The following is a 20,179-nucleotide window of genomic DNA, read 5'->3' on the forward strand; positions in this document are numbered from 1 at the left end:
TTTATTACCACTTTATTCAATGTATTTCACTAGGGTCACAAACTCTGTCTCTGTGTATGAAATTATATAACCCTAAGAGTAACTGTCATAATTCTGATTTATTTGTAAATTATCTCCCCATCAAAATTCATTTATGATTCTTTATGCAAAAGCGCTACAAAACTTGTCTGCTTATATTCCTGTCTTTCGTAAAACTTGACAGTGATTACTATCCAGGGGAGACTTGCAGTAAAATAGTCTTTGAGTGGAAATAAATTTGTTTATTTTTTTAAGATTTAACTCTGCTTTATATACTAAATTCTGTAATTTTGATTTTTCCCCTCATTCAACAAATGTTTATTGAGTCTGTACCGTGTGCTGGGAACACGTTAATATTCTATTCTTCGTAAAGCAATTTTTTCACAGAATTACAAAAAACAAGATCACAGAATTTCACAGATGGGAGGTGCCTCGGGTTACTCATTCAACACACCGATTTTAGAGAAGATGAGGGGATTTCGCAAGAGATTGCAAAAGTAAGTTTGCAAAAATAGTGTGGAGCCTAAGGGAAATTAGCGGGTTGGTGCCGCGATGGGACTGACCCCCAGATCTCTTGACTTCGGTGCCAGGACTTCCCCTGTCATGAGTGACTTCTTAGAATTTCTAGGATGTTTGTAGACGAGAAGGCCATCAGAGCGTGCCATGTACTGTGCCTGGAAATGGTTACTGGTTATTTCTGGTCACAGTGCCTCTACTTCAACAGAAGAGAAATAAATCCGCACGAAGAATGTTTATGATCACAGCCGAGAAACTTGAAATTGCGTGCACGCGTTGATTCAATAATTCTACTTTTAGGGGTGTATCCTAGGGAAATAATGAGAGATACACACAAAGATTCATGTGCAAGTTTATTATTGCAGGCCTTTTATCAAAATGTCCCACCGTAAGTTATGTGACACCTATCCGGTAGAAAACAATGCAGTTTCAAAGGATGTGGGGTCGTGGGGCAAAATTCACTTAGTATAATGTTAAGTTTTGAAAAGGTACATTGCCTACAGTCTAATTTCAGTTTAATAAAATGAAATTGGATGTGCGAGGTGGTACCTTTCGGTCTGAAAAAAGTAGACCAAACTTGTAAGTGTGATTATAACCACACTGATGAGTTGGGTCTGTTTTTTGAGTAATAAAATTACCAGTGTTTTTAATTTTCTTCTTTTATTTTTTCTGCATATCTAATTTTATAAAACAAACACATATGCACGTATAAAAGTAGAGGGAAAAGAAATGTTATCTTAAGAATACCTTCTATTCAAGGTACACTGGCCAGTGGCCAAGCTGAACAGCCACCTACAAGAAAACAAATTTGAGTTAAGTGAAGCCATGATACCCCTCTATTTCAAACTTTTGGATGGTCTCTTCATGGCTGGTCTGCTGTAAGGCTGTCTTTCCTATCTGGATAGAAACGGGGGCAGGGGGCACCCACAGAACCATAAAGCCTCCAAGAAGATAACCCTTGGCAGCCTGGCCACGTGGTCCCTGCAGGCAGCTGTGCCCTTCCTGCTCCACACGCTCTCCGCCTGCCCGCCCTGGCCTTGAGACCACGAGGCTAATCCCATCATGCCCTTGCATACCTGGTTATGACCCCAGGTCCTCCCGTGCCACCCTGACTCTCACCCCTATGCATCTCTGTGCATCCCCTAATCTGACCCAATCTCGCGTGCTCCTTCATGACTCCAGACGCTTCTACTGCAGCCTGGGAAAGGCTGTTTGGTCAGCGGCAGCATGCCCTACATTGGCCACCTCTTCTTTGAGCGTCTCCTTCACTTTTGTTCTTTAACTGAAGCCTGACTGTCCCCTGGAGCCATCCTTTAGTTGAGAGGGACTGGTGTTTTCCTTTTAATTTTTTTGAATACTTATTTTTGACAGAGAGACAAAGCACATGCAGGGGAGGGGCAGAGAGAGAGAGGAAGACAGAATCTGAAGCAGGCTCCAGGCTCCAAGCTGTCAGCACAGAACCTAACACGAGGCTCAAACCCACTAACCGTGAGATCATGACCTGAGCCAAAGTCGGACACTTAACTGACTGAGCCACCCAGGCGCCCCAGAGAGGGGCTGTTTTCTCATTCTCTACCACCGGCTGGAGGGTGAGTTACCTCTGTGTTTCTCACTGTGGCTTGTGAAACATTGTCGCCCTCCACCCCCCCTCCCCTCCAAAATACCAATTCCGGTGGAGTTCAGCCATCAACATGTACCCTGTCTTGGGAATATATTTCTTTAATGCGCGGCATTGTTAGTTTCAAACCCGATGGCATGACAACGCTTCTAAAACATGTACATCGAGTGAACCCACACATGAGGCCTCCCCACACTGTAGGTCCCAGAGTTAGTGCCACCGTACATCAAGTTGTGCCATCGTAGCCGGGGTAAAATGAAACCAATCATACTGTTGAAATGGTTGAAAGAGGAAAGGGTTTAATGCAGAGCAGACTGCCCCACTGACTACTGTGTCCCAGAGGATTCAGAAAGGAAATGAGCGGCTGTCCCATCAGGAGTGAGCCAAAGAGAGAGCCCTGGGGACCTCGGCCCCCGCAGTTCCCGATGGCCCAGGCACACAGCAGACCCTCCACACATGCTTATCAGCTGACTCAACAATGGATTTCAGTGCCACTCCACACAATTTAAACTAGTTTAGCCTACAAATTCCTAAAGGCTGACATTTCCCGTTCACTAATTCACAACTTAGCAGGTCATGTGATCTTTGTGTGCAACTAGTTTACTTCAAGACTGGACTGGGTAGGGTCTGTCCCAAAGAATAGAAAACAGATGGACTTAAGAGCTAAGAAATGATTGTTTACTTATAACTCCCAAATTAAAGTCTAAAGCAAAAGCACACCCTGATCATATGGTACTTTCATCCGATTGGATGACTGTCTCCATCTCTTATGTTTCTCCTCCTCTCCTTTATTTATCTGGCTACCTGGGCACACGGAACCAAGAACATTGCCACTCGTTCTCTCTACAGTACTTGCTGTCCTCCAGCAAATACTTATCAAGTGAGCTTCATGTGGCAGGTGCTATGGGAAGTGTCAGGGATGTGACAATAAATAAAACTGATTATGTCCCTGACCTGTTTACCTTTTACCACAGTGGCAGATAAGTGCCTCACAATATTTTGATTCTATTTCTTATTTTTTTAACTAATTAATTTATTTTGAGAGAGAGAGTGTGTGTGCATGTGTTTGTGTTGTGTTTGTGTGTGTGTGTGTGTGTGTGTGTGTGTGAGAGAGAGAGAGAGAGAGAGAGAGAGAGAGAGAGAGAGAATCCCAAGCAGGCTCCATACTTTCAGAACAGAGCCCAAAGTGGGGTTCAATCTCATGAACTATGAGATCATGCCTTGAGCCGAAATCAAGAGTTGGATGCTTAACTGACTGAGCACCCAGGAGCCCCTATTTTGATTCTATTTCATCCTGTTCCATTTTAATAGATTTAGAGTTACATTAAAAAGTGATAAAAACCATTTTAACAATAATTGAACATTAACAAAGTAGTTTTACACCCAGTATCTTATTTGACGCTCAAAAAAAGTCCCATGGAGTAGGAAAGGGGAGGCTAGTTTTACTGACACCATTTTACAGATGACACAGGCAAAGCATTGAACAGAATGATATTAGCTGGAGTCATTCCGAGGGTACATAGAAACTGAAACACACATCGGGTGGGGGGCATGGCAAGTGGGAAAGGGAGAAGACAGGGGTTAGCATCTGCTAGAGAAAATACAGTCCAGACGCACTGCCTGCCATCACCCTTCAAAATTTCTTAGACTGGTTTGTTAGTTGATTTGTTTGTTTGACTTTTACAGGACTCATGCCATTGTCACATGCTATTGACCTCCATGCCTGAACATCTTGCCTTGGAAGGTCTGTTGACCAAAGCTACCTTTGATCATCCTTTTTTAATATTTCGTTTTATTTTTTTTAATTTTAGAGAGACAGAGAGAGAGCACAAACGAGGGAGGGGCAGAAGAGAGGGAGAGACAGAGAGAGATTCCCAAACAGCCTTCACATTAGCCCACCACCCTGCAATCATGACCTGAGTGGAAATCAAGACTCAGACGCTCAACCGACAGAGCCCCCGTATGGGCCCCTACCTTTGATCACCCTAAACAGATATCCTCTCGCTGACTTTTGGTGGGAGACCCCTGGTAGGGTGTAATCCATCAGCTTTACAAGCAGAGAACAGCATGTTTGTCCAGACAAGTTTGCCAACATCCTCTGAGTTCACGCTCCTTGAGTACAGGCACTGTGTCTTCCTTCTATTAACTCCCACCAGAAGCTTCTAAAAGCACCAAACAAGTGATTACTGAAGAGGTCTCTTTAAGATCAAATCACCATAATTGAATACAAAAATATATTTTCATTTGGAAATGATGCCAAAGCTCTGAAAACTAGACATCCAAAATAGAAGGAAGAAATCTTATAAAACTCAATCTGCAGGGCTGGTTGTATTTATGTGTGTATCTTTCATGTTGCAGGGCAGATGGCCTAGTCCTGGACCGTCCAGCTGAGTGCTATTATTCAAGAGAACGTGCATGCACTGTGTTACCAGAGAAGTCAGGGAGGGGAAATTTCTATTAGATTATCTAGTCTGAGCAGCCCCTTCTGCAAAGTTCTTTTTGTCTGTTGTCAAAGTGGCTGTGTTTGTATCTCTTTGTGGTTTTTAAATTCTAAAGAAATTTAAAAAAATAATATAAAGGAAAGCAAAGGAACGTCAACTTGGTTAAGGTAAGCGTGTGCAAAAGTGGGGCATCTCTTCCATTCCTGTATAGATTTGGGGTGTAAAAACATCAGTCAGTCGGAACCCAGGTTAGTCTTGAATGTTTCTTGCTTACCTTGACTATTTAAACTTTCTAAGTTGGTTCTTTTCTGTTCTTCATCTTTTTTTAAAAAAAAAAAAGTAGAGTATTTTTAGATTAAAGAAATAACATATTTTGTGAACAGGTGGGGAGCTAGAAAATTCCAGTCACCAGGTGTCACACTATCAAACAGCAGGTGTAAAAAGTGGAAAAATAACATTCTAGGGTATCTGGGGAAAATTCCAAGAAAGACCAGACAGTTATTATCCTAACCCCTGGCAGCCATTTCGCTTTGCAACTTAACTACAAAGAAAATATGACTATTAAAAAGATATATGCTAATTAGGAGCACCTTCTAATCCAAACCCAGGGAGAAGCATATAGAGAGCAGAGTAGAAGCACACAGTGCCTGTTTCCAGCGTCCCCAGCTTTTTTCTAAGGTTATTCTCAGAGGCAGGGCCCGTCCATCGTTTACTCGCCTGTGGAAAGACTTCCAGTCTCAGATAGAATGTTTTCACTTCCAGAAACTGTCCTTGGTTCCAGTCAATTCACCAACACTGTTTCAGGTAGTAAGGGATCGGCAACAATGAAAATAGACACTGGCCTCATATTACTGAGCGTCTAATGAAAAGATAGACAACACACATTCAACAAACATTCATTGAGTGCCTACTGTGGGCCAGGCCCTATTCCCGTGATACACATTAACATGGTACATATCAAAACCAGGTACTGAGGAGGGAAAAGAGGAGTTGTAGTGTGTGTGTGTGTGTGTGTGTGTGTGTGTGTGTGTGTGTGAATTTATGCAAGTTACAAGCACATAAGCAGTATCACAATTGTTCATAAATTGGATTCGAGTTATTAAAAAATAATAACAAATGACATTTCAATCATAATTTACAGTCTACGAAGCACCTTCACATCAGGATATTATCGGATGCTCAAAGAAGTCCCTTTGGATGGGGAGGACAGCTAGTTTTAATGACTTCTTTTTTTTAAATTTTTTAAATTTATTTTTGAGACAGAGAGAGAGGAACACAAGCAGACGAGGAGCAGAGAGAGGGAGACACAGAATCCGAAGCAGGATGTAGGGTCTGAGCTGTCAGCATAGAGACTGACATGGGGCTCAAACTCTCAAACTGTGACATCATGACCTGAGCCAAAGTCGGACACTTAACCAACTGAGGTGCCCCTTAATGACTTCTTTGTACAGATGACAAATGCAAAGAATCAGTAACTGGCATAAAGCTATAAACACATGACCTGGAAGGTACAGCAAATTCAGCAAGGGGCTGCCTCTAGGGAGGGAGGAAAGATGAGGCGTGAGGTGGGCAAAAGGAACCCAGGTGACTTGAAGTTTGTCAGCAACGTTCCATTTCTTCTATTTAAATGAAATCTGAAGCTGAAGGGACAAAAAGTGAACTTCAGTTAATTCTTGGTGATGAGTAAACAGTTCCTCTATGTGATACTGCTTTTCTGCATTTTGAAAAAAAAATCTTTCAAATAACAAAGAAGGAAAAAACTATGACAAAAAGGGAATTGATAGCATTTTAAGAATGCTTACACTTCCCTCCCTGTTGTCACCATGTACTGCAAGAATTAAATGTCATCGAGAAGTGGAGTTTGTAGCCTGCATTAGTATTGGTGATTAGCATCTAATAAGCTGTCTTTTCTTTTTGTTTTCTTTTTCATTTCCTTTCCTTTGCTTTTCCCCTTCTTTGTCCCTACATTCAGCAAATACATTACTCTGATTTATATAACCATTACAGCAAGTAGTTTACAGGTCTTGTAATCCTGATTGTAATCTTGAGCATCCTGAATGCAGGTCTCCTGTCTCAGTCACCCTTGTATATTCAAGGACTGGCACCATGATTTGTTAACAGGTATGTAATAAATGTTTGTTGCAAAATACACACACACACACACACACACACACACTCACACACCACAAAAACCACCAGTAGGGATCAAGCTCACCATATCTTTTAAGCGTGGCTGTCTTAATTATAAGTCCTCCCAAACTTGTAAGCAACATTGCGTGGCATTATAGTTGGAGAAAAACGAAGACTTGGTATTGATTTTTTCCCCTGATCCGAAGAGAGTGCAGGTGTTTAAGCATTTATGAAATTGATTGACTCCCCCTAGCAGCCAACTGATAATACGTTTAAGCTTTGGAGTGAGGCTGTAAAAGGTTTGATTATATTAACAATACTAATAGTCATGGGTTCATAAATCTTAAGAGAAGGGATGCATATGTCACATACACTGCATGAAAAAGTTGTCCTTTTATCATGGATAACTCACTATTGTGTGGAGACCTAGTTGATCAGCTCTTCCATTATTTGAATAAGTATCTGATGTCTTGTTTTCTTTCAAGAAGGCAGGTGCAGGATGAAGCAGGAAGCCTGCCAAGAAAGATGATAAATTACCATTTGGTGCCTGCGACCAGAGCCCTATGATTGCAGGCTGCCAGGAATTAAGAGGAAAGTAACCAGAAACTAGGAGGGAAATGACTTCTGACTACAACTCCATAGGTGTTTACTTTCTGTCTTCATGATCTTTGTGGTATTTCAAGGGTCTCTGTTAGCTTTGTAACCTGCAAATGAAGGGCTGTTTTAAAACAATCATACGCTACCACAAAATGCTATGTTACACCTGCCAAAGTCAAATAAAAAATCAGAGTTGAGAGAGAACCGGTCAGTGAAAGCAAATAAATGTCCTAAGTAGGCAAATGACAGGGTAAAGCGAAGGTGAAGTGTGGCTGGAGCTTTGTTTGAGAGCAAGCATCTGGGCTGGCCTCGGGGGAAGCCTCTGGTGTGGCTGCTCCCACCAGTTGCACTGAAGAGGGGCACGCTCATTTTGTGTTTCATCTTCCGAAACTCAGAAAAAAATTAAGAACAGTAAGTAGCAATCGCAATCATGGTCTTCGGAATCAGTCTGCTCCATTCGCATCTGTCCGCCCACAGGTTATCTTTTCTGTTATCCTATGACAAGTTTATAAACCAGTTTTTAATATTCATGCAATGACTATTGGAATCACCACGGGCAATGGCTGTTCTTCGTTGGTTAAATTCAACAAGGATTTATTGAGCCTCTAAAAAGTGCCTGGCGCTCAGCTGGGTGCTGGAGATACATGGACAGAAGACCCAGAACTTCCCCTGAAGTAATGGTGTGGTGGGGGAGAGACAAAGTCAATGCAATATGCTCAGCACGGTTGTAATGGTACCAGGGTGTCATGGGAAAGCACGGAAGTTGTACCTTGGGAACCAAGTGAGCTCAGGAAAGGGCTCCCAAGAGTGGTGACGTTCAGACGTCCCCTGGCAAAGGGTGGAGGAGGGGAGGTCCTCTGGGTGCTGGGGAAAGAATGAGCTAGAGATGTCGACATGAACAGCATAACCCTTTTTAGCATCTCAGCTTTATGTCTGCAGCTCAGGATAAAAGTGTGGATGGTGAGCTACGAAATGAGAGCTTCTCAGGGTTTCATGACAAAGGATTCTGGATTTCAGACTAAGGACTTTAGACTTTATACTGAAATTAAGAAGAAGTCCCTAAAGGATTTGAGCAGAGGAGCCATGTGGCCCATAAGCATTTGGCAGCAAATATTTATAATATAATATGGTGGGCACTGTGAGAGAAACACGATCGAAGTACTATGCAAACATAAAAAAGCAGCTCTTTGCCCTGGGGGTGGAGAGAGGTAGGGCAAAGTAGTTACACTTCAGATGGGTTTTAGTGGACCAGTAGGAGTATACCAGACACAAAGGGAATGGAAAGCATTTCCAGTAGATTGGGGTGGGGGTGTTGGGGAAAGATTAAGAGAGAGAGAGAGAGAGAAAGGGAGGGAGGGAGGGAAGGAGAAAAGGAAGGAAGGAGGGAGGGAGGAAGAGAGGAAGGAAGAAAGGAAGGAAGAAGGAAAGAAGGAGGTGGGGAGAGAGAGAGGGAAGGAAGGAAGGAAGGAAGGAAGAAGGAAAGAAGGAGGTGGGGAGAGAGGGAGGGAGGGAAGGAAGGAAGGAAGGAAGGAAAGAAGGAAGGAAGGAAGGAAGGAAGGAAGGAAGGAAGGAAGGAAAGGAAAATTTCTAGAGAGCTGTGAAAAACTAAAGAAACCTCCGATTAGATTATGATTCTTGGTTTTCTGTTCTCAATAATCTTACAAAATTTAGGTCTTAAAAATGAAAGCAAAATCCCAAACATGTCGGCTTGATACGTAAAAGGAGCTGTAACCAGTACTCACTTTATTCAAACTGAGCCTATTGCTTTAGTTACAGCAGTAGCAAAAGTGAGATCATTTTGACAGTTTCCTGGAGTAGGGTAGGAAAGAATTGTGAAATAGAGGACAAAAGCAAGAACCCAGAAATGTGGATCCTGTTGTTTCCTCTGCTGGGGACAAAGCAATAATTCTGTAAGTGTTTGTTTTTTTCTCAGCTCTAAATTAGCCAGAGGGTACCTTGTTGTGTGTCACAAAGGGCTGTGTAACTTTCACCAGCCCCAGTGGCCTCCCCTGCAGAGGGGGAGGGAGGGCGTTGGAAATACTCCTCTCCGCTGGAGGGCTCAGCACCTACCCTCGGGGTCTGCACTCGAAGTTGGAAATCACTTGTTACTACATTGAGTACACTAATAGCCTAACCACAGCAACCAGACAAACAAGCCACTTTGAAATCATCGTCCTTGGGAAAATACAATGTTCAGATGCAACTTTCACACAGCGCTGAGACTGACTGTGTCTCACAGGCAGCCCTAGAGAGTGGCTTTGAATCCGAGGGAGAGCAGGAAAGTGAATCACAGAGGAGCAGAGACCCATCCTCTGTGATCCTGGGTCTGCCTCTGTGCCACTTGTGGGACTCAGCAAGACACTCCGTTTGAGTCTTAGTTTACTCTTCTGTGAAATGGAGACACTGATGCCTATTTCCCTGGGTTTTTATGAGGAGATAAAGAACTATGACCAGCATTTTAGAGACTGTGGAGTAAATAGAAACTCTGGGTGGATGACGGTGAGGCTGGATTGCTCACACCACGATGAGTAAGAACGAGGGCACTAGCCATCGAAGGAGTCAGTCACTCTGAGCCAGTCTTCGCCACTGGCAGGCTTCAACTGACACTTCCTTCCAGGAGGTTCCTTTAATGGTCTCACTTATTTCTGCCATGTTGCTAGCTTTTGATTATTATTTCAGAAATAAACACAGCACTGATGTTGGCCACACTGCTATGACCAACATAATTTTGGCTCCACCACCAACTCTGTGATGTTGGGCGCATCTCTGAACTGTCCTGGCACATTTTCTCATCTATGAAATGAAAGATGAGCACTCTTTAATTTCATGTCTGTCCATCTGTCAACTTTACCAGTATACAGAACGCGGTGACTAAAGCCCTAAGAGGTGAGAATAAAGAGGTGGTGTGAAATTGGATGACTAAATTAAGCATGACGTTAGCGCCATGGAAGAGGAACACGCTGTCCTGGGCCGTAACATTGACTGTGACTGTGTTATTTCTCCTTCTTCAGCACTGACTCAACGGTGTTGACCTTAAAGAGACACTCATGCAGTCTGCTGAGCTGAACATGTTTAGAACGAGTAAGGAAATGACCAGAACACTCAGTGCCTACTATGTGCCCAGCACTGTGTGAAATCTCTGCACCCTCCCCACGGCCCCCCTGAGCCAAATGACCAAGGACCACAGCGATTTCACACCTTGATAACTGGGAAGCGGCTAATCGGTGATGGTACCAGGGGTCTGCCTCCGATGCTTATGCACCAGTCATTAGGTTGAATTGCCCCGGTGGGAAAACTGGATTTCATTTACTACATTTTACATAAAGAGCACTTTTGTTTTCTTTCATTTTTTTCTTTTTTTAAAAAATGTATTTATTTAAATCCAAGTTAGTCAACATAGTGTCATAATGGTTTCAGGAGTAGAACCCGGTGATTCATCACTTACATACAACACCCAGTGCTCATCCCAACAAGTGTCCTCCTTAATGCCCATCACCCTTTTAGCCCATCTCCCCCATACCCCTCCAACAACCCCCAGTTTGTTCTCTGTATTTAAGGGTCTCTTATGATTTGCCTCCCTCTCTGTTCTTATCTTGTTTTTCCTTCCCTTCCCCTATGTTCATCTGTTGTGTTTCTTAAATTCCACATATGAGTGAAATCATGTATTTGTCTTTCTCTGACTGATGTATTTCACTTAGCATAATACCTCTAGCTCCATGTTTTTGCAAATGGCAAGATCTCATTCCTTTTGATCGCCGAGTAACATTGCATTGTGCCGAGTATGTGTGTGTGTGTGTGTATATATATATATACACACACACACACACCACACCTTCCTTATCCATTCATCAGCCAGTGAACATGTGGAAAGAGCACTCTTCTTTTCTTTTTTTTTTCAATATATGAAATTTATTGTCAAATTGGTTTCCATACAACACCCAGTGCTCATCCCAAAAGGTGTCCTCCTCAATACCCATCACCCACCCTCCCCGCCCTCCCACCCCCCCCTCAACCCTCAGTTTGTTCTCAGGTTTTAAGAGTCTCTTATGCTTTGGCTGTCTCCCACTATAACCTCTTTTTTTTTTTCCTTCCCCTCCCCCATGGGTTTCTGTTAAGTTTCTCAGGATCCACATAAGAATGAAACCATATGGTATCTGTCTTTCTCTGTATGGCTTATTTCACTTAGCATCACACTCTCCAGTTCCATCCACGTTGCTACAAAGGGCCATATTTCATTCTTTCTCATTGCCACGTAGTACTCCATTGTGTATATAAACCACAATTTCTTTATCCATTCATCAGTTGATGGCCATTTAGGCTCTTTCCACAATTTGGCTATTGTTGAGAGTGCTGCTATAAACATTGGGGTACAAGTGCCCCTATGCATCAGCAGTCCTGTATCCCTTGGGTAAATTCCTAGCAGTGCTATTGCTGGGTCATAGGGTAGGTCTAGTTTTAATTTTCTGAGGAATCTCCACACTGCTTTCCAGAGCGACTGCACCAATTTGCATTCCCACCAACAGGAGCACTCTTCTTTTCTAATGAACAACTTGGGACACATACTGGGGGGACTGCAGTGGTTTCTGTTTCCTACAGAACGTAGGCTCGTAGAAAGCAGCGTAAGATCAAAACGAGATAGAACTCTCCACTTGGAACTGTTGGTCTCTTTCTTTAGAGAGAATTTAGGGACCGGTCCATCTGAACCTTTCCTTACACCCAGGAGAAAATAGCCCCGGACACGCGGCTGGTGAGAGGCAGAACCACTCAGGCCTCCTGACTGGCCTGGGACCTGCCTTTCTCTGTTTCTTGACTGTCACCCAAGCGTACTTTCTGCTCACTATTTGATCACGCTTTCCGCTTCCACAAAATCACAAGTTCATCATACTCACACATGAAGTCGAGTTTTGCTCACTTGTTCCAGCTTATTCTTAAGCTCCCCGTGTGTTCCCTGTTAGACACAAAGCAGAAGAGTATTTTTAATGCAGGTTGTTTTCTTTCTTACATCTTAACACCTGCTGATGTTTAGCTGTCAGGATATTAGTCACTCTTTCTATGCTGGCGTGACTCAGTCTCGGAGCATCTGACAGCTCAAACTCATGTTTCCAGCCTGGATCCTCCAGGGACCCAGCGGGTGAAGCCTTTTTAACCTTTTAGCCACTGAGGTTAAAAAAAAAAAAAGGTAATAAAAGAATAAGAATGTGTTGCATGTACATAATTTACTACCTAGTGAAACGATAAATAAAATGTTGATGGCTGTAACGATTGCTTTTAGGAATTATTTTAAAAGCAGACACATCATTGAATATTGGCCACGTCCTGCCGTAATGGAGGGCAGGAAACCTCTGGGGACACGTCTCCGTGTCGTCATTTTAGCTTCACCACTTCTGTTGTCTTCGGCACATCACTGAACTCTCCTGGCGCATGTTCTCATCGATTAAATCAAAGGTCTGGATTCTTCATCTATTTAAATAAGCTTCATGCTAGCGAAGAGCCCAATGATGGGCTTGAACTCACAACCCTGAGGTCAAGACCTGAGCTGAGATCGAGAGTCCGAACTTAACTGACTGAGCCACCCAGGCGCCCCAGGTCTAGACTCTTTAATTCCTAATTTCATGACTGGAAAATCTGTCAAGTTTGTTAATATGCAGGATGCTGTGTCTAAAGGTCTAAGGAGTGGGGCGCCTGGGTGGCTCAGGCGGTTAAGCGGCCGACTTTGGCTCAGGTCATGATCTCACGGTCCGTGAGTTTGAGCCCCGCGTCCGGCTCTGTGCTGACAGCTCAGAGCCTAGAGCCTGCTTTGATTCTGTGTCTCCCTCTCTCTGACCGTCCCCCATTCATGCTCTCTCTCTGTCTCAAAAATAAATAAACGTTAACAAAAAAATTTAAATAAATAAATAAATAAATAAATAATAAAGGTCTAAGGAGTAAGAATAAGGAGGTGGTATGGGAATAGGACCAGTAAATGAAAAAACCAGAAACTGGGGAAAAGTAAAAGAGAAGAGGGGAAGGGGGTGGAGGCAGAGGCAGAGGGAGGGAGTGGGAAGGAAAAGAATAGAAGCCCCAGTGTATACTTGATTTCTGAATTGGTCTGAGGCAGCATTGACATGTCCACAGTTTCAGAATTGACACACTTGTGCAATGTCTCCCGATACTGGTTCTTTTACTTTCTAGTTAAAGTCCAAGAAGGGAAAGCAGAATTGTTAAGTACTCAGTGTGCTGTCTAGGGTCAAGAAAAATCCTCCCAAGAGCATCCCTATGCCCTCCCCTGCTTCCCCATTTTGTCCCCTTTCCAGATTCACAACAGGGTATTACCGAGGCCTTATTCGGGGACAGAAATCATTCCGAGTGCTTTACATGCATTCCTCCATTTAATCCTAGCAACAACCCTAGGACGTAGGTACTGTTAGTAACTCTGTTTTACAGACCGGGAATTTGAGACACAGAGAGGTTGAGTAGCATACCCAAGGCCACACAGCTGTCAAGTGGTAGAGCAGGGTTCAAAGTCAGACAGTGTGGCTGCGGTGTCTGTGCTCGCAAATGTATACGTGGCTGTCTGGAATCAGACCCTCTTGGGCCCTCACATATGAGATGGTTAACCTCGGGTGCATGTTTAAACCAAGACTCATCTGGGCATAGAAACAGGTATTGGTTCGAGCGTCTGGGTGGTTCAGTCAATTAAGCGTCCAATTTCGGCTCAGGTCATGATATCGCACGCAGTTCGTGCGTTCAAGCTCCACGTTGGGCTCTCTGCTGACAGCACAGAGCCCATTTCAGATCCTCTGTTGCCCTCTCTCTCTCTGTCCCTCCCCTGCTCATGCACATCCTCTCTCTGTCTCTCTCAAAAATAAGTAAACATTAAAAGAAATAGGTATTTGTTTGTCTGAGGTTTGTCAGTGTATGTGTGTGTGTGTGTGTGCACGCATGCACACTGTGTAAAACCATATTTTCATATGTACTGAATAAATGAATCCTTCTCAAGTTTTAGCATTTGCTACTGGGAAAAAAAGCCCCAGAAATACAGCTTGTTCAGATTTAATAAGCAGAAGTTTCCAGCTGTTATTTTTTCGAGCTAGCCAAACACTCCATGCTCAATTTGAAATTTGTTTCCTTTAGTTTCCAAGGTCCTGACTGATATGCCAGAATCGAAGTCTCTTTCCTCCCGATATCTTAACTACTTGGTTCTATGTACAGTTAGGACATTTCAGAGTTTCCTTTTGTGAGAAAAGAGACAACATTTGGAGAAAAAAATCACTCCTTTTTTTCTCATCTATGGCTTATTTAAAAGACTTAAGTGAATGCCTTACCTAAGTTCAGCTGAATTTTAATCCTTAATTACCAATTCTGCATTTTCATTGGTGTATCCTATATCTCCATTTTCCTATGACTGGCTTCTGGAAAAGAAGACCCTTATTTCTGGGAATAATTCATCTAGAAACATTGGGATAATAATTTGATTGAAAATAAATTCATTGAAAATTAAAAATCATTTAAGATGAAAGAAAAAAAGTTGATGGAATTAGGGGAAAAAGATATAATAGTTATCTTTTATACTGTAAAAGAATATCATGAAAAACCTTACGCCAATAATTTTGAAATCTATATTAAACGCATTAATTTTTGGAAAAAATGTAAAAAGTCTGTACTGACACCAGAAGAAACAGAAACCTTGAATGCCCCACCTATTAAAGATAATGAAATCATATGCATAAAATCCTTTCTCTCCCCTCAAAATAAAGTTCTAGCATTCAATTTATTATATCACATGTCATTTAGCTTCTGGAAAATGAAAGTAAAAAAATAAATAACTCTTTGCAGTGCCTGGGTGGCTCAGTCAATTAAGTGTCCAACTTTTGATATCTGTTCAGGGCATGATCTCACGGTTTGTGAGTTCGAGTTCATTGTCGGGCTCCACACTGACAGTGCAGAGCCTGAATGGGATTCACTTCTCTCTCTTTCTGCCCTTCCCCTGCTTGTGTGTGCATGCTCGTGCGCGTGTGTGCACACACACACACACACTCTCTCTCTCTCTCTCAAAATAAATAAATAAATTTTAAAAAATAAACTTAAAAAAACTTTCTTACTATAATTATGAAAATCATTTTTATCTTGCAGACTCCTTGAAAGGGTTACAGGGACCACTAGAAGCTTTCCGACCATACTGGACAACCAGTGATAAATAAACACATCTGACCCTGATCAGGATAATTTTTAACTCTTTTAAGGGATACAACAAAGGCCTGAATAAGATGGAAAATAAATCACTTTCATGGGTAGATTGACAACATTGTTTAAAGTAAATTTCTGTCTCAAAATTGCTCAATGAATACCAAAAATTCCAGCAAGATTTTTGGGGTGGGGGGTGAAGTGGGTGAGGGAATTTAATGAACTCATTCAAAAATGAAAATATTAAAATAGAGGTACACAAATAACAAATTTTTAAGGAGAGCAAAAAAATTTTGTAAGACCATGTAGTTTTATTGAAAACTACTAATTTTTATGTTAAAGTGCTTTGTTCTCATCTTATCAGAATGTAATTCTACAAAGTTGTGAAACTAAGAGTAAATGATAAAAGATATTGACTGAAGGGGTTGCTATGGAACAACAGTATTTAAATTACAGTGTCATTACCACCAGCCTTGGCCTCCAAAGACAGAAATTGAACAGTGGGAGCAGGAATTCTCTAGTGCAGTACCATTGGGATGGATAAGATAAAATGGTTTTCCAGTTTAAACATTTCTTCTTTTACAGGGAGCCTGGGTGGCTCAGTTGGTTAAGCGTCCAACTCTTGATTTCGGCTCAGGTCATGATCTCACGGTTTGTGAGTCTGAGCCCCATGTTGGGCCCTGCACTGACAGCATGGAACCTGCTTGAATTTTCTCTCTCCCTCTCTCTCTGCCCTCTCCCCACTTGTTTGCACATGCCCGTTCTCTCTCTCTCTCTGTCTCTCTCAAAAATAAAATAAAATAAAAAATAAAATAAAATAAAATAAAATAAAATAAAATAAACTTTAAAAACTAAATAAACATTTCTTCTTCGAAAAAGTCATGTAATATTAGAGACAGGGCATCAGAACATGACTCTGATCTCCTCAGATTTCTGACTCAAACAAAGCTGTGAAATCCAGTCACATCCCTCAGCTGAGGGCGTGGGACACCCAACTGGCTCCACTCAGTAGATGCTGGAGAGGACCCACACGGCTTAAGCAGTACTCCATCAACAATATGACCTGATGAAGAGGGAATTCTCATTGGAATTCCAGAAGGTTTGCATTGGCTCAGCAAGCATTCACTTTAAAGGCCTTTCTTTAGCTGTTCCATGGGTCCCTCCAAAGTGACCCCACTCAATGGACACACGGGGGAAATAATCTCTCAGAAAAGTTGGTTCAGTTCATCTTCAGATGTATCAGCAAATGAGGGGACAGTTTTCCTCCTGATCACCAGGGCCAGCTCCCACATGTGAGACTCCCCTTGGCTCTGATGGACATCACCACTTGCCCAAGAATTGACTTGAATTCAGTGTTGTCTTTCACCAGGAGTCTTAAAATGTATCAATACTGCATCAACTAATTTGTGTAACATACTTAAGATAATATTTATTCATTGAAAGACCAAACATATTTCTATGCAAGATCACTTTTCAAGAGCAAACCACAACTTTTAATTACACTAGCAAAGTTCATAACTATAATTGTTGTCTTTTATCGTTGCCAGAAAAGAAAAGAAAATAGGCCAAACCATTTTCATTTTGTCTTTCATTCTTACAGATTTGAGTTTGAAAGCCATAGGGTCAGGTGTTGATTATTACCCCTGTGTAACCCAGACATCCACGTGGGATGTGCTATTATGTGCTATTCCAATCCCTAGCAAAATGTAAATCTCAGCCCCTCTTTACTTTCCCAGACAGAATCCACTGCCCAAAAGTACAAGTGATTGATAGAGATTTTACTCAAGATTGTAATGAAAAACAGTAAAATCTTTGACATCATACATTCCACAGGGGAGCACAACCTCAAAAATAACTGACTTGTCTTTTCTCCCAGGACCCCCACCTGCTCTCCCAAATAGATATTCTACATTGTTTTGCTCAACACCCTGCCCAGTCTTCATACCTTGCTTTCCTTCTTCTCACTTTCTAGGATTCCCCAACCCCACCCCACCTCCCCCCCCAGTATAGCCCTGTCTTAAACTGGGAAAATGAGTTGCATCCCATGCCTTCCAAACTTTTATATTCTTTGTCTGGGTGCTGGGCAAGCAAGAAGCTCTCTGGTGATCACAACCCACTTCCTAGGAAAACAAGGAGGATTCTAAATAATAGCTCAATGCAATTATAGCAGTAACATCAACAATAACCTTACTCAATAGAGTCTCAATGAAAAGTAAATAATGGTTGGCCATTTCCACTGATTCACCCTTTCTGCTGCCAGTAGCTGCTCTGCCCAAGATCTTGCTGTACTGAGGGCAACACCAATATGCTGAGGTATGTAAAGCAGTGAGGAAAATACAAAACAAAAATCTTAACTTGGTCATTACTTTCTAGAAGCTTATTTGTTGACGAAAGTTTATACTCTTGAAAGGTTGCTGTACATAATGCTCACCCATTCAAATATTTTTATGCCTCTATTCTGATCCAGAAGCTTAAATCTTAAGGATTTTAATATTCATCTCTTAACAAAAGTCATACCTGCTATTTTTATTACTGTCATATACAGCACTCTGCCATGTTGGAAATATCTGATTTGTTAACTTACTGCCTTCAGAGGGATCAACTAACCCGGGCTCATGTAGATTATAGAAAATCCATTTAAGAGTCAAAAGGTTATAAATGTAGCACCATTAATTGTTATTTAGGGTGTTTGTTTTTGCCTGTATTAGTCAGGGTTCTCCAGAAAAACAACGAACAGGGTGCATGTGTGCACACTCGTGTGTGTGTGTATAATATCTATCTATCTATCTATCTATCTATCTATCTATCATCTATCTATCATCTATGTATCTGTTGCAGCTTCATTCTGTAGGCAGTCTGCTAGCAGAGTCCCCTCCTTCTCTGGGGAGGTCAGTCTTTTCCTTATAGCCCTCGATCGATTGGATGAAGCCCATTTGCATTATGGAGGGTGTTATGGTCCAAATGCTCATGTCCCTCCAAAATTCATATGTTGAAATCCTAACCTCCAATGTGATGGTGCTGTGGGGGAGGGCTTTTCTTGGGACGGTGATTGGTCATCACAGTGGCGCTCTCATGAATGGGATTAGTGCCCTCATAAAAGTCCAAGGAGGTTGCTGGATATAAAATCAACCAAAGCATCAATAACTTAATACCAGCAAAAACACACGAATGATACTCATCTCTCAAAGAGGTGGGCCATCACTCCCCATCTTTGATGTTTGGGCTGCGCATAGCAACTTCCTTCCAAAGAGGACAGTATGGAAAGGTAATAAAAAGAGTGACTTTACAGGGGAGGAACCTGACAGTGATTTCTCTCACCTTCTTTCTGCCATGTGGGGACCCAGCAAGAAGATGGCCCAGATGCAACCCAGAGAAGGGCCCTCACTAGAACTTGACCATTGGTGGCACCTTGATCATAGACTTCCAGCCTCCAGAACTGTGAGAAATAAATTTCTGTTGCTTACAAGCCACCCAGTATACTTTGTTATAGCAGCCTGAACTAAGATAGAGTATAATCCACTTTGTTCAAAGTCTATTGATTTAAATGTTAATCTCATGTAAAAAATACCTTTAAATCAATATCTAGATGTTTGACCCAATATCTGGGTACCATGGCCTAGCCAAGTTAATACATAAAATTAATCATTATGTTAACAAATGTAAAAGTGGGAAATATTTTCTATGGGAAGCCTCAGAAGCATTTTTGATTATTGATTGGATCTTTTTACAATAAAGGAAAATGGGGGCACCTGGATAACTCAGTCTGTTGAACATCCGACTTTGGTTCAGGTCATGATCTCACGGTTGGTAAGTTCAAGCCCTGCGTTGGGCTCTGTGCCGACAGCTCAGAGCCTGGAGCCTGCTTTGGATTCTGTGTCTCCCTCTTTCTCTGCCTCTCCTCTACTCGTGCTCTCTCTCTCCCAAAAATAAATAAACATTTAAAAAATTTTAAATGGTAAATGAAATTGAAAATAGCTATTTTCAAGATATACTTCTAGAAATCATTTTTTCCCCTCCACTGGACAAAAACAGGCTTTAAAAAAATCATCTCTTTTATTCTCCACTAAGAAAAAAGAGGAAGCAAAAACAGTCCAAGTGGTAATATCACAGACGAAGCATTATGGGATTTGCAGAAATGAAGCCTGCACCGTCATCTGGAAGGAAGGCAAAGGGAGCACTGGAGGGAGTTTTGGGGACGCTGGATGGCTTGTCTCTGCTCACCCACTTGGCTCTGGCTGGGCGCGTTGTATCTGTCATCAGCATGAGTGAGATGCCCCATGACCTCTTGGTACGTACTGATTCAAAACAGCAGGCAAAGACAGGTAGACGAGACAAACCCTTCTTTGGCTGTTCACATTAGCAACATGGACATTTCACAAAGGCTCTATGTGGGGAAGACACCCTGGGGAGGAGGGTCTGATGACACCTCATGACAATGGTTTTCAAGTTATTCCATAGAAACACCTTTATTATCAGAGGCAAATGACGTGTGCGTGAGTGAGTGCACAGACCCATACACGGAAACCAGGAGGCAGAGCCCAAAGGATCTTGGCCCAAAACGAAAATGTCTTTGAAGTCTTCCATTTGGGCTTTAAAATGTCATATGAATGTTTCATTTTTTCCCCTATCCTTTTTAATGTAATATAAAACAACATCTCAAACTGACGTCTGAAATTGACAAGGTTCCCCAGCATTC

The 20,179-nt window shown here is 42.1% G+C and overlaps 1 long non-coding RNA gene across 1 annotated transcript; it reads right to left on the bottom strand.

Annotated features, from left to right (window-relative positions):
- Nucleotides 1–322: 322 nt before the first annotated feature.
- LOC132695455 (uncharacterized) lies at nucleotides 323–12,282 on the bottom strand. Its single transcript, XR_009617823.3, has 3 exons — nucleotides 12,210–12,282; nucleotides 7,136–7,236; nucleotides 323–843 (listed from the first exon to the last, which is right to left on the bottom strand). It is a non-coding gene; the product is annotated as an uncharacterized LOC132695455 (long non-coding RNA).
- Between the last annotated feature and the right edge of the window lie 7,897 nt (nucleotides 12,283–20,179).

The sequence above is a fragment of the Panthera onca genome, chromosome B4 (assembly GCF_046562875.1).
Source record: "Panthera onca isolate mPanOnc1 chromosome B4, mPanOnc1 haplotype 2, whole genome shotgun sequence".
Taxonomy (NCBI): domain Eukaryota; kingdom Metazoa; phylum Chordata; class Mammalia; order Carnivora; family Felidae; genus Panthera; species Panthera onca.